The sequence below is a fragment of the Megascapheus bottae genome, chromosome 19 (assembly GCF_031878675.1).
Source record: "Megascapheus bottae isolate mThoBot1 chromosome 19, mThoBot2.hap1, whole genome shotgun sequence".
Classification (NCBI taxonomy): domain Eukaryota; kingdom Metazoa; phylum Chordata; class Mammalia; order Rodentia; family Geomyidae; genus Megascapheus; species Megascapheus bottae.
This window is the reverse complement of record NC_143527.1, coordinates 39,001,101-39,016,137: the sequence shown is the minus strand read 5'-3', so window position 1 is coordinate 39,016,137 and position 15,037 is coordinate 39,001,101. Positions and strand designations below refer to the sequence as shown.

Below are 15,037 nucleotides of genomic sequence, written 5' to 3'. Positions count from 1 at the left end.
TGATGTAATCAGGTTTAATGATAAGTAAATATAATTTAATGGAGAGTTGCTTTGTTTATTTGTTTGTTTGTTTTAGTTCTAGGGATTGAACCCAAGACCTTATTCATGCTCAGCAATTTCTCTGCCACTAAGCTCAAACCCCAGCCCTAGTGGATGATGTTATGACAAGTCACAGACTTAAGGCAAATGATAGTCTAATTATGGAAATATTGTGTATTTACTCTTGTAAGACTTCTATAATCAGTTCATCTGGAATCTCATCCCCTGCACTGTTGTAACTGAGAAGACTGTTCTCTGCAATGTCAGCTAGTTCAGCATCTTCAGCCGCTTCTAACAAGTTAGCTTCATCACTGCCACTGTCCCAGTCAGCATCAAGAGATACACCTGCTGCTGCTGGCTTACCGGGTGACACCGCATGAGGAGTCGTAAGTTTCTTGTTGCCTGTGTCATCTGCTATAACCTCTTCCTCTTCTTTGAGAAGAAACTGGAGACTGACTTCTGCAGGCAATGGAAAGCAGTCGGATTTGAAGTTTACTGCTTTACATACAGGATCAGGATATCTTTGATACCAAACTTCATTTTTCAGATCAACCAGAATCATGATATTATTACTCCTGTGGGCTCTCCCAATGTTTTCACACCAGTGGTACTTGCAAATGTCATAAACCAGTAACTCTTCTGGGAAAAAGTAGTTCCAGGGCTGAATTCCTCCTGTAATGTCATTTCTGTTCACCAAAGAGAGAACAAACTGATCAACTTTGGGATATGGTGAATACAGAAAACCTTCCAGTGTTTCCACTGAAGTACTAATACTGTGAAAATATCCCCTTCTCTTTCCTGTCTTCTGGGGTGTGTCATATGTAAGAATTCTTAAAGTATCTGACATTGCTGGACATTGCTGTCCAAGGAAGAGAGGAAATATTGATTTTCTTCAGAAACATTTTTTGGCTGTTTAGGAAAAATTTGTTGTCTTCAGCAAGCTCCAAAGCCACAGACTTTCCTATTTTTGATGATTTATAATTGGAAGTTTCTGTTTCTTGTATACACTCCTAGATCCACACAAAGATGCTTTTCTTCTTCACAATTAAAAAGGAAAGACCACTGGCGAAGCAGAGGAGAGGAGGTTGGTTCTGCCCTCATGGTGCCACACACTGAGAGAAGTCCTGTTGTAAAGAAACAAAACAAAATGGAAAAAGTCACAAAAAGTTTGTATAAAGACATATTTTTGTATTACAAAATTATTGCATGTCAGCCATAAAACTTCCTGATCTGGAGCCACAAAAAATAAATAAATAAAAATGAAAGGTCAGGGTCACTTTGCATAACTTCTCCAGTTTTTCTGAATTCAATATGCAGCTCTCTCCTTTATCCTAATATGTGAACATTTTTTTTTTGCCAGTCCTGGGCTTGGGCTCAGGGCCTGAGCACTGTCCTTGGACTTTCTCAAGGCTAGAGCTCTACCACTTGAGCCTCAGCACCACTTCTGGCTTTTTTCTAGGTATGTGGTACCGAGGAATCGAACCCAGGTCTTCATGCGTGCTAGGCGAGCACTTTAACCACTAGGCCAAACTCCCGGCCCTGTGAACATTTTTTTAAAAAGGAAATTCCTTGTTTTAATGGTGCTTCAGAAAATTGGGAAAATTCATCATTCATTATCTCTGTCACCTTCTTTGACAAGTAAAGAGCAGGCTGAAAATTTTTTCTCACAAAATTATCGACATGAATGCTATCTTTAAAGGCCTTATCATGGAGATGAAATATCAAATGGTGGCTAACATTTTCCTCTGTTAGAATTGAGACTGAGCATGTATACAGCTGAACAGTAAACACTATACAACTCCTGAAGTGCTTCACAAGCATGTTCTATAAGTAATGCAACCATTTTTTTTCCATTAACTCCTGGATTGGTTGACTTGCTAAACTCCAAATCAAAATAAAGCTTACACACAGCATTTTCAGGAATAACTTCATAACAGCAAGAAAGAGTTTTGCAAAATTTATAGTCAAACCAAAGTTGAGTATAACTTGTTACAATGTAAATACTCTGTTCTTTCTCCTACTTTGCATTATAAAGCAAATACTTGAACATTCTCCTTACAGCTTTTAACAAAATCAAAAGCTTGACTCTGTCCATGAAATAGCTTCTACATGGAAGGTGGTTCTTCTGGCTTGGACAATTTTGGCCTATACACAGTGGACAATGGTTTTCTCTCATACTGAGATGCTAGTTTTTCAATTTGCTTCAGTTTTGCTTCTTATTTTGCCATCCTTGGTTCAGAAGTATGAAGAGCATAAATCCAGTATCACATAAGCTTTCTATAAATTACCACTCCAGAATTCCGTATCAGGGGCAAAGGCTGGTGTGTCCTCAGAAAATGGTGGTATCCAGACTTCAAAACTCCACTTTTTGTTTTTGTTTTTGTCTTTTTTGGTACTGGGGTTTGAACTCAGGCCTTTGTACTTGCTTGGCTTGGCTTGTTTGATATGCTAGTAGTTTATCACTAAAAGCCACAGCACCACTTCTGACGTTTTCTGAGTGTTTTATTTATTCCTGCCCAGGCTGGCTTCAAACCATGATCCTTAGTTCTCAGCCTCATGAGTAGTTGGGATTATAGGCATGAGCCACCTGTGCCTGGCTTGTTGGTTATTTTTAGAGATGAGATCTTACAGACTTTTCTGACTTGGCTGCCTTTGAACCCTAATCCTCCGATCTCAGCCTCTTGACTAGCCATCAGTGTCTATTTACTTTCTTTTTCTTCCCAGGTGATTTAACAATGAACTCCTTGAATCCTGGACACTGGAATCCATGTCATAGCCATGAAGGGTGACCTGATCTTGCTTTTCCCTTTGTTCTTTAGGGGAATTCTGGTCCTTAACAACTACAAGTGAAAAAAAAATTAAATACTTCCATATACCTGCTACTTTGCTGTTTAAAAGCTGAGGCCACTCTTCCTGTAAGCAGCCTGAGGTGACCTGTGAAAATGGTTCGCTACTCTCTAGACCCAGAAAACCCCACAAAATCCTGCAAGTCAAGAGGCTCAAATCTTCGTGGTCACTTTAAGAACACCAGAGAACCAGCCCAGGCCATCCAGGGTATGCATATCCGGAAAGCTACAAAGTATCTGAAAGATGTAACATTAAAGAAGCAATGTGTGCCATTTCCGCGTTACAATGGTGGAGATGGCAGGTATGCCCAGCCAAACAGTGGGGTTGGACACAGGATCGGTGGCCCAAAAAGAGTGCTGAGTTTCTGCTGCACATGCTTAAGAATGCAGAGAGTAATGCTGAACTGAAGGGTTTAGATGTAGACTCCCTGGTCATTGAACACATCCAGGTGAACAAAGCACCCAAGATGCGCCACCGAACTTACAGAGCTCATGGTAGGATTAACCCATACATGAGCTCCCCATGCCACATTAAGATAATCCTTACTGAAAAGAAGCAAATTGTTCCTAAACCAGAAGAGGAAGTTGCACAGAAGAAAAAGGTATCCCAAAAGAAACTGAAGAAACAAAAACTTATGGCACGAGAATAAATTTAGCAAAAAATAAATGCAAATAAATGAATGTTGGTTTCATTATTTTATAAAAAAAAAAAAAAGTTGATGGAGGAAATGCCCATGAATGTGGCTGACCTTATTTAATTCCTGGGATGAGAGTTTTGAATGCAGTGCTCGCTGTTGCTGAATAGGCGACCACAACGTGCATTGTGCTTCTTTGGGAATATTTGAATCTTGTCTCAATGCTCATTACGGATCAGAAATACAGATTTCGATAGCAAAGCGACATTAGTCGTGAGCTCTGTGAGGAAAGTCATTGGCTTCATCCTCTTTAGAGTTAGACTGTTGGGGTGGGTATAAAAGATGGGGTCTGTAAAATCTTTCTTTCTTAGAAACTTATTTCCTAGTTCTGTAGAAATGGTTGTATTAGATGTTCTCTATCATTTAATAATATACTTGTGGACTAAAAGATATGAGCTGTATAAAATCGGCCAATTATGTTAAACTAGCATATCTGCCTTTACTGTGTTTCTCAGCCTGAATAGAAAGGCCTTTAAAATTGATTTTTTTTAGAAAGCATTTGAATGCAGTTTGTTTGGTATTGTATTTATTCAATAAAGTAATTAGTGCTAAGTGAAATGGACCCTGTTGCTAAAACCCCAGCAAGCAATCATATCGTAGGTAGGGTTAAACTCCCAGTAAAATTGCCATATTGCACATGTCTTAATGAAGTTTGAATGTTAAATAATAAATTGTATATTCACTTAAAAAAAAGTTGAGGCCAATTTACTGAGTTTTAAGGACTCTCTGGCTCTAAGAATTAAAATCTTTGGATAACAATGGCCTTACTGGCTTCTTAAATCAATCTAGAGAAGTTATCCTTTGGAAATTAAATTTTATTTAATCTACTTTTACTGTAGATTTAAGGTTTGAGCCCAAAGCCTCCTGTTTATTAAGCAAGTGCTCTACCATCAAAGTCATGCCCCCAGGTATAAGTTTCTGTGGTAGCTACATTTCAGTTAGGCTCTTTACCTTTTGCTGAGGGCTGGCTTCCTATATCCCTAGGATTACAGTGTGTATTATTTTTTCCATATATTTTTTATTGTAATTAATAGAAGTGTTACATTACATTCACCAGATGGAAGGTGCATTACTTCACAAACATTGATACCCTTTCTCATGTCTTGGTCCCCATTTCCCTCCTCCCCACCCCCAACCTCATTTTGTTTTACCCCCTTTCCTATCCAATTTCAAATAACCAAATACAAATATATCCAATATATCAGATAACAAAGTGAAATAGAGTAACAATATGAGATAACCAAGGGACAGCAAAAGAGATGAGAGATAACATAGTACATTAAGGACAACAATCACTCATTATATGGCTTTTGTTTCTATATCCTAGAGGTCCTTTCAGTCTGGAAATTGTTATTTGCCTAGTTATGTTATTTGTTACTGTGAAAATTGACCTCATGCAGCATTGTAACATTTTATTTTAGGGGCAAATGTCCACCATGTATCCAGTTCTTAAGAAAAATGAAATAATGTACTTTCAGGAAAGTTAGAACCAGCTGTTTTGAGCTGTTGTTCCCCAAAGGCTAAACCTTATATTAAAATAAGAAACAAAAGTTGACACCCCCAATGCACTTGAATCTTACAGAATAATCTGAGAAATTTTTAAATGGCAATTATTAAGTTCATCCTCAAAGACTGTGACATTATAAATGGTTCAAACATTCAATTAAAACCATAAAACCCAAATTATAAGATCATGTGTAATTTATTTAAAATAGAAGTGTCTTCTAGCTTGATACAAATTCTTCTTAAATCATTAATGAGCTAGACCTTTAGAACCACTTGGTGAATTTGAGTGCTTACTAATTAGGCTCCACACTTTGAAAATATTCTTTATTTTTATTTTTTAAATTTGTTTTTTCCATATCTTTTTATTGTAATTAATAGAAGGGTTACATTATATTCACCAGATAGAAGGTGCATTACTTCACAAACATTGATACCCTTTCTCATGTCTTGGTCCCCATTTCCCTCCCCCCCCACTACCCCTCATCTTGTTTTCCCCCTTCCCTATCCTATTTCAAATAACCAAATAAACATATGTACAATATATCAGAAAACATGATAAAATACTGTAACAATATGAGATAACCAAGGGATAGCAAAAGAGATGAGAGATAACACAGTCCATTAAGGACAACAATCACTCATTATATGGCTTTTATTTCTATATCCTGGAGGTCCTTTCCGTTACTGTCATACTATCTGGCCTTATGTATCTAGGTTTTGTTCTATTGTAAATCTCTGCTAGGAGAGCCCAAGGTTTCTACTGATTATGACAAATGAGGGACACCATTGAACCCATGTTCCTTTGAGTCTGGTTTACTTCACTTAATATAATTTTTTCCTTACAAATGGGGTGATGTTTTTTTCTGAGAGCAGCATAGAATTCCATTGCATATAAGTACCACATCGTGTTGATCCAATCATCAACTGAGGGGCATCTGGGTTGGTTCCATATTTTTGCTATGGTAAATAGTGCTGCAATGAACATAGTTGTGCTAAAGGCTTTAGTATTTCCTTGCTTCTGGAAGGTTGGGTAAATGCAAAGTAATGAAATTGCTGGGTCATAGCAGAGCTCTATGTTTAGTATTTTGAGGAGCTGCCAAACTGCTTTCCATAGTGGTTGAATGAGTTTGCACTCCCACCAACAGTGTAGCAGTGATCCCTCCTGGCCACATCCCTCTAGCATCTGTTGTTATTAGATTTCTTGATCATGGCCATTTTAACTGGAGTAAGGTAGAACCTTAAAGTTGTTTCGATTTGCATTTCTTTTTATGGTCAGAGATTTGGAGCATTTCTTCATGTGTCTATAGGCCATTCTTATTTCTTCAGAGAAGATTGTAAGTCTTTAAGTCTAAAAACACACTTTATATAAAATGGAAAAACAGTGGAATAACTTTTCAGGTTTTTTTTTTAAAAACAAAGCTATTACAAATTATTCAGGGTATACATAGCCAGATAGGATCAGGTTATATAAATAAATCTGTGAAGCATACTGGAAAGAGGTGGAGTTAAAGGGAAGGGCTTCTTTATGTGTCAACAACTGTAAGTTTCTGTTCTATGTATCTATGTATTTATCTATGTATCTATGTATCTATGCATCTATCTATCTATCTAGCTAGCTAGCTAGCTATCTAGCTATCTAGCTAGCTAGCTATCTCTGCACACCTTTGCCTTCCTTTTTATAATACCATTTGCTTGTGAAGAGGCTGCTTTTCACAGAATTAAGGGTAAGGAAACACTCAGCAGATCCTGCCACAACTTAGACACAAGTATGATAATACAAGACTCAGAACTTTTCTGCATGAACTGAGCTATGTAGTGCACATACAGGAATTAAATTGTTTTTTTTTCTGTTTGAATTTTACTCATTTTTTCACTATACTTGTCCAAAACTGCATGCAACAAATCCACGAAGAAGGGTTTACTCCCTCTGTTCCCAGAATAAGCAATATCACATCCTAACCCTGATCAAATATGCCTTAATTCCACTCAGTAATGATGGTGAGACTAAAAGTGTGTTCTGTCTAATAAAATGTGAAAATTTAGATTTATACTGGAAGAACTTCATTACTTTGTTCGCTCAGAGTTAAAGGTATTGATTTATGCAGAAAGAGAAGGGTAATAGGAGCCTTATAAACATATGGATCATATTCAGCAAATACTGATTTTATATTAAAAAAGAAAAGAATGATACTCTGGAGACATGGTTCTGTGGAAGAGTGCTTGCTTAGTATATACAAGGCCAGGGTTTGATATCCAGTACCAAGTTAATAATAGTGAACTGAACATGGTGATACATGCCTGTAAATCCCACCACTATCTAGCTGGGGCTTGAGAATTAATTATAGGTTACAGAGATAGTCTGTGTCAAAAAGATTATGATGATGGTGATGATGATGATGATGATGATACTCTAAATTATGATGCATTTGAGGAAGAAAACTAAGATAGAACTAAAATTCAAAAATCTAAGACAAATTCCCTCTGAACAGTGAAATAATTTACAAATGATGTTTTAAAACAATTTATTGGGGTGTAATTGCCATGCACACTCAAAGAAAATCTCTGTACCCATATATTTACAACCTAGTAAATTGTACATGTGGATACACATATGAAAGCTTATTACAATCCAGATTCATTGTCAATGCTCAAAAAGGAGATTGCAAAGAAAAGTATTAGAGAGAAAGCAGTATACATGAAAAGTTCAAATCATGGATATGAATTCAAATGATTAATTATTAGAATCATTATAAGACAATAGAGGATTTCAATGAAGATGGTGAAAAGAACAAAGAACAACTTAAGCTCTCTCTGCAGCAGCTTTAGGGTCTCATCAGGCACTTCATATCTAGAAGGTCATACCAAGTAAGCTATAATTATACAGGGTTGAAAAATCAGTTAATCATTTTATATCACATTGTGGCCCTATGAAAAATACTGAATCAGTGACCTATGCAATTGTTCAGAGAGTGATACAATTCATTATTTAATATAAAGAGAATAATCTTTTCAATTAAGTTATTAAGTACATGGTCAGACATGTAAGTTTTATAATTTTTGATAGTTCAAATTTTGCTGATACCCCCCAAAAGACTAATTCTCTACAGCATATTCACTTGTTTGTTTTAGAGAAAGCCATTGCTAAATATAATTCTAAATAACTAGTTTGTTATTTCAAGTTCCTTCGTTCATTTCGTCCTTCCTTCTTTTGTCCTCTATTTCTCTCTTTTATTGTTCATTCCTTTCCTTTCCTTTCCCTTCCCTTTCTTTCCTTTCTCTCTTTTCTAGTCCTAGGAATCAAATTCAGAGCCTCATATATTCAAGGTACTACTCAACTGAGCTACATTCCCAGTTCCGTAAAGCAATTTTCAATGGTGAATATACAATTCTATGAAAAAGTAAAGGCTCATTTTAAGTAGTAGTCATTTGATAATACATAAAACACATAGAGTGTGTTCTTAAATAATATTTGCTAGCATACATATTTTGTGTCCAAAAAGAAAATTACTGTATGGTTTTCGAAGATTAAGAAAGACTCCTCAAAAATTTGTGGTTGCAGCATTCTGTTACTTGTTACCTTTGTGCCTATGCTGTCAGTTTCCTGGTCAGAGGAAAAGTTTTACTTTACCTCCAGCTCAAAACTTATCCTATATTGTCCTCACTGGAGGAGGTTTGAAAAAGATGGTAATATCTTATTTGCAAGCCAGCATTAATATTGATTTGGATTATATTATCAATGCAGTTTCTTCTTAAAAGTCAGATTCATACAGCATGCCACGAACTATTTAGGGAAACCTTATATGATTACTTTTCAAAACAATAAGTATTATTTACAATTTTTCAGCATTAGCGTTTAACTCCGAAGGGACAAGTTGCAATTACTGTGAAAACAATTAATAAATATTTTAATAAAATTATTTACATTCCAGAGGAGATGAAAATGATTTTCAGTCTGACCCATTGAGATTTACTAGGACTATATGCTAAAGAACATAATTGCCAATTTCAATTACTTTTTATTTATCTATCTACATCTGTCCCATCTAGAATAAAAAAAGACATTTATCATTGGTAATAAAACACTTAATAATTGTTATAGTTTTAAATTGCTGTTTGTTTGTGGAAGTAAATAGTTACCAAATTTATTGAAGTCCAATTTCTTTGGTAGGTAATATGAATACTGAACAGTTTTGGTGCACCTCACAAATAAAGATAATTAAAAGGATATACAGGATTGATCCTCAATTTATTTTATAGTTAGTAAAGGAGGCATGAAGGAGGAAGGACTTTAAGAGTAATTTTTGTACTTCTTATCTTTATATCATATATCATGGTACTGTGTACAAGATTATGTGGAAATCTTTCTTTACCTTTGAGTGGTTCACATCAAGTACCCGATACAGTATTATCTAATACATTGAGTAAATCTATAGCTTCTTTAAAAGACGTGGCCACTCTATTGTTGTGCTACTGACATAGCTTAGCATCAAAGGACTTGGTTTGAAATAAAGTCATAAAAGGTGTTTTTCAGAAAGAAAAATTAGGGCTTAAGAAAGTGTAGTAAGGTTTCTATGCTTTCAGAAATCAATGTTCTTTGGAGAACCTGGCCTTTTAAACACAAATCTCCCACAAAGCTTTGATGTGCTGAATTTTCAGATTTCAGGAGGCCATAAAAGCCAGATAAGTCACAGCTCATCTGCCCAAGTTATTGGACAGACAAGAGAAGTGAAATAGAGCCAATAGTTTGTCAGGTAAAAGAGTACCATTAACAGCCAGAAATTTAGTGATAAACAACACAGCGTAGGAACTGTAAGTTTCCCATGATAGCCATACAGGTAATGATTTTTGATTGTTTGGTTTTCTTTGTTTTTATTATTTTTTTCAAAATGTTTTTCACAGGCAAAGTATTGAAAACAATTTTGCTTTGGAAATATGATTGGGAAATGGACATAAGGCCACTTGTAAATGTTCATCATGTTTTGAAAGTTTCCTAAGCTAGTCAATAGGCATCCGTACCATTCTTATGACACAGGGAATGCATATTGAGTAGGATCACCACCACCACTGAGTTGAGTGTGACCCGGACTAATTATTACAGGTTATGACATGAAAGCCAACCAATTCTTTCTTCCTCCCAAAACATTGTTATTATAAAGGCAATTACCGAGGGTTTACATTTACGTAAGTCAGGAATTGAGTGTTTCTTTTTGAACACTTTTACCCTTTCTTGATTCCTCCCAGTTTCAACAGTGTCTAGTGCATATCACTGCAGTGCTTCTTCACCCTTTAGCTAAGCATGTCTATCTCCCTTACCCTCCCCAAGACAGATAAACTTAACAAACAAGGAAAAAGGGAAAGAAAACAAAAGAGAACATTCCTGTCCTTCTGTCTTTTGAAGTGCATTTTGATAAATATCATTGTATATGATCATATGCACATAGATATTGAGCTTTTGTGATCATCTCCTAGGAATAACCAGCTCTGGTCCGACTGTGTGAATGTCTAGAGACCTGTGTAATTTACAATGTCCAAGTCCAAGTGTAATTTTTTTTGTCTTTTATCACCCAGTGTGTTTACTTGTAGATTTATAGACACATATTAGTTCCCATAATGAGGGGAACCATGCAAACGATGTTTATTTGGGTCTGGCTTACTTCACTTAATATAATTTTCCCCATCCATTGTGTGTGTGTGTGTGTGTGTGTGTGTGTGTATATATATATATCTATATATCTATATCACATTTTCTTGATCCATTCATCCACTGAGGGGCCATATCTTGACTATGATAAACAATGCTGTAATGAACAATGGTAGCTTTAGTATGACTTTGTTTGTGATCTATCAACAACCCAATCAACGAGCAAAAGACTTCCAAAGAGATCTCTCAGAAGAAGAAGTAAGAATGACCAATAGATGCGTGAAGAATGAAGAAACAGTAAACAACTCTGACCATAAAAACTGCAAATCAAAACATTGAGATTCCATCTTGCTCCAGTTAGATTGGATGTTATCAAGCAAATAAACGACAACAGATGCTGAGAGGGATATGGCTAAAAAAGAACTCTACTATACTGTTGGTGGGAATGTAAATTTGTTCAACCACTCTGGAAAGCAATATGGAGGTTCTTCAAAAGAATAAATAGAGAGCTTTGCTATGACCGAGCAATCTTACTCCTGGGAATTTATTCAATAGACCACATACAAATTACCCAATTCTTAACTTGTAAGGTCTTTTCAAGGGAAAAGAAATGCTCATGATTACATTAGATTGTGTTTAGGTCTTGCATTTCAAAATGCCTTCAGAGTCATTTCATTTTGGCCTTGTAATGTAATATCATTAACAAGTCTAAGCTTAAAGCAAAAGGTAGATGCATGAACTTTTCCATGAGTTGTTACTTTTTAGAAATTTTCAATTTTATATTTCTGAAATATACCCCCAAATACCACTTCATATCTTTAAATTTGAAATGATATATTTGCAATACCTAGAAAATAAGGCACATAGATGTAGGATACTTTGTATATAAATTTACTTTTCTTACTATGAAAATTGTTTTGTTTCAATTATTTTGAATTCATTTACATTTTGTTTAATTATCATTTTGCAGTATATGTGGTTTCTTTAGATTTATAAAAATTTTGTGTCTAAATGAAATGTTAAGAAGGAAACTTGAATCTATCTTACTTTTTGGTAGGCTATGAGAAATAACAAGAAATGCTTCAAAAGAAATAAAACCTCTGGAGAGCAGAAATTTATCAGATTTCATTTCTCACCCTAAAGCGCATTTTTCCACTGAAGCTAGTCTATTATTTTGTAAAACTATTCTAATGCAGAAGCACAACCTAATTGGCTTAATATCATTTATCTGAAAATCACTGTGAGATCAATGTGACTTGTATTTCATCAAGATGTTATTTTACAAATATATTCTTGTCCTTTTTAATTATATCATATACCTTTAAAGCAGAGTGAATATTACATGAATTATATGCATTTCATGAATTTAGGTTTGTATCTCAACAGAGTCTCGGAATTTTCTCTATAAATGTACTTTTGCCAACTCCATTTCTAGGCATTCATTTTTAATGCAAATATAAATTATATAATGTCAATATTTTCTTTTCTATTGCTTTATATTGGTCATAATAGCTGAATTTAGCCTTAAAAGGGTAACGATATTCAAGAAGTAATATACCCATTACTGTATAAATATAACTGTAACCCCACTATACATCACTATGACAATAAAAAATAGAAAAATAAAGAAAAAAGGAATTGAATTTATTCTCATATACAGAAGTTTGCTCATTAATTCAAGTATTCTATCACATTCTTTTAAAAATATTTATTGTTAAAGGTGATGAACAGGGGAGGTACAGTTATATTTCTAAGGCTTATGAGTACATTTGTCTTTGCAGTTACCACTTCCCTCATTGCCCCAACTTACCCCCTCTCCCCTTCCCTTCCCTAAATTGTAAAGTTCATTTCCAACATATTGTCTAATGAGTATCATTGTTTCATTAGTTCATCCTTTGTCCTGCTGTTTCTGTAGTTCCTTTTCCCTACCACAGATCTGATAAGTTTATATACAAGACAAAGGGTACAGAAAACTAAGACAGGAAGGTCAATAGAAACTCTTGTTTGCATTTCTTATAGTTCATTTTGATACCTGTCATTATATATGGTCCTATGTACTTAGTGATTGGGCTATTATGATCTCCTTCTAAGACATTCTCAATTAATTTCCACTTTAAACTTCTTTTGGAGGGGTATGTACTAGGGTTTGAACTCAGAACTTTTTGCTTGCTAGGCAAGCCCTTTTCATAGTTGATTTACACCTCCAGCATTTTTTTTTTGCTTTAGTTTGATTTTTAAGTAGGATTTTGCTTTATCTGGCAAATCATATCAGCTATCCTTCGCTTTTACTTCCCACCTGGAGAGATTGACAGGTGTGCCCTACCAAGCCTGGTTTGGTATTTTAAAAAGAAACCAGTTATTATAAAGGTGTTGTACAAAGCAGTTACAGTTACATAAGTCAGGTAATGTTCTTTTTGAACAATGTCACCTCTCTTCCCTTGCTCTCTGCCAGTTTTTCTGTCCCATTCCTTTCTGTACCTCTCCCACGCTCCCAAAGACAGATAAACTAACAAATACAATAAAAGGTCAGGAAAACAAAAAAGTCATGAAGGGGGAAAACGGGAAAACATAACCTTGTTTTTTTCTTTCATATGTCGATACATATCATTTGTTGCTGGACCTTTGGCTTGAACTCAGGCCCTAGGCACTGTCCCTGAGCTTCTTTTTGCTCAGGAGGAGCACTCTACCACTTATACTTTAGGTCTTTTGTTTTGTTTTGTTTAGCTTCAGTAATTTGTTGCAGGTAAGTATTCCAAGGACTTTTTTGCCTGGTTTGGCTTCAACTTAGCCTCCTGAATAGCTGCTATTACAGTGGTGAGACACCAGCTCCTGAGTTCTGGTTTGGTTTGTGTGTGTGTGTGTGTGTGTGTGTGTGTGTGTGTGTGTGTGTGTGTGTGTGTGTGTGTGTGTATGTGTGTGTTGTGGTTTTTGTTTTTATCAGTCGTGGGGTTTGAACTGTGGGCCTGGGCCCTGTCTCTCAGCTCTTCGGCTCAAGGCTAGCACTCTGTCACTTTGAGCCACACCGCCATTTCCAGTTTTCTGTTGGTTAATTGGAAATAAGAGTCTCACGGACATTAGTACCCAGGCTGGCTTTGAACTAGGATCCTAAGATGTTAGCCTGTCAATAGCTAGGATTACAGGCGTGAGCCACCAGAGTGCAGCTCATGGCATGGTTTTTATATAGGGTTTTGCTAACATTTTATCCCTGGCTGAACTTGAATCCCTATTCTCTATCTCTGTCTCCCAAACAGCTGAGATTACAAGCATATATCACATTTCACCTAAGTTCAAACACTTTTAATTTTCCATTTTGATTACTTCTGTGACCCATGGATTATTTTGAATATACTACATAATTTCCATACATTTGTGAGGTTTCTCTATTATTAAGTTATAGGTTATTTCACAAATATCTGAGATAATTTATTTCAATTTTCTAAATTAAATTTATTTTTAATTGTAATGTATAGAGGGGTTACAGTTATATTTATCAGATAGTAGGTGCATTACTTCTCACACATTGATACCCCTTCTCATGTTTTGTCCCCATTTCTCTCCCCCCATCCCTCCCCCCTTCCCTTTCCTATTTAAATAAGCAAATAAAGGTATATACAATATGCCAGGTAACAAAGTTAGATTCAGTAACAATATGAGATTAACTAAAGGGCAACAAAAGAGAAGAGAAATAACATAGTACATTAAGAATAACAATCAAACAAGATTAAGCTCTTGTTTCCATATCCTGTAAACAAGATTTCATTTTTTAAAATTCACTGATACTTGGGGTTTTTTTGTGTGTGTAGTGCCTGGAATGCTTTTTGGTAAATGTTTCCAACATGCATTTCATAAGAACTCATATTAGGCATATTGTTGGATGCTGTGCTTTACACATAAATTATTGAATGCTTAGATATGCTGTATCTTTGTGGAAATTTTTGTTTGTGCATTCTATCAGTGACTTTGTCAAACTTCACTTTTATGTTTCCAGGTGTATGTCCTTTAAGTTTAGGGCACAACTTATAATGATGTGCATAAACAGGTAACTTTTTTGCTTTACCTGCTGACGTCAAACTGGTAGTTGTGGCAAAACTGACATAATTTAATCCATGTCAATATTGAATAATTTTTCAAGTACTACTTGCAGGACACAGCAGGTCTGGCTTGGAGCCATGCTAATTCAAACCTTGACCAAAATTATCCTAGGCCCAACATTAATGGAAAACTTTTTTTTTTGCCAGTCCTGGGTCTTGAACTCAGGGCCTGAGCACTGTCCTTAGGCTTTCTCAAGATTAGAGCTCTACCACTTGAGC

At 35.5% G+C, this 15,037-nt stretch overlaps 2 pseudogenes; one reads left to right on the top strand and one right to left on the bottom strand.

Annotated features, from left to right (window-relative positions):
* Nucleotides 1-217: 217 nt before the first annotated feature.
* Nucleotides 218-1,140, bottom strand: LOC150049874 (DNA-directed primase/polymerase protein pseudogene; annotated as a pseudogene).
* Nucleotides 1,141-2,967: 1,827 nt separating this feature from the next.
* On the top strand, nucleotides 2,968-3,536 carry LOC150049873 (large ribosomal subunit protein uL22 pseudogene; annotated as a pseudogene).
* Nucleotides 3,537-15,037: the final 11,501 nt, after the last annotated feature.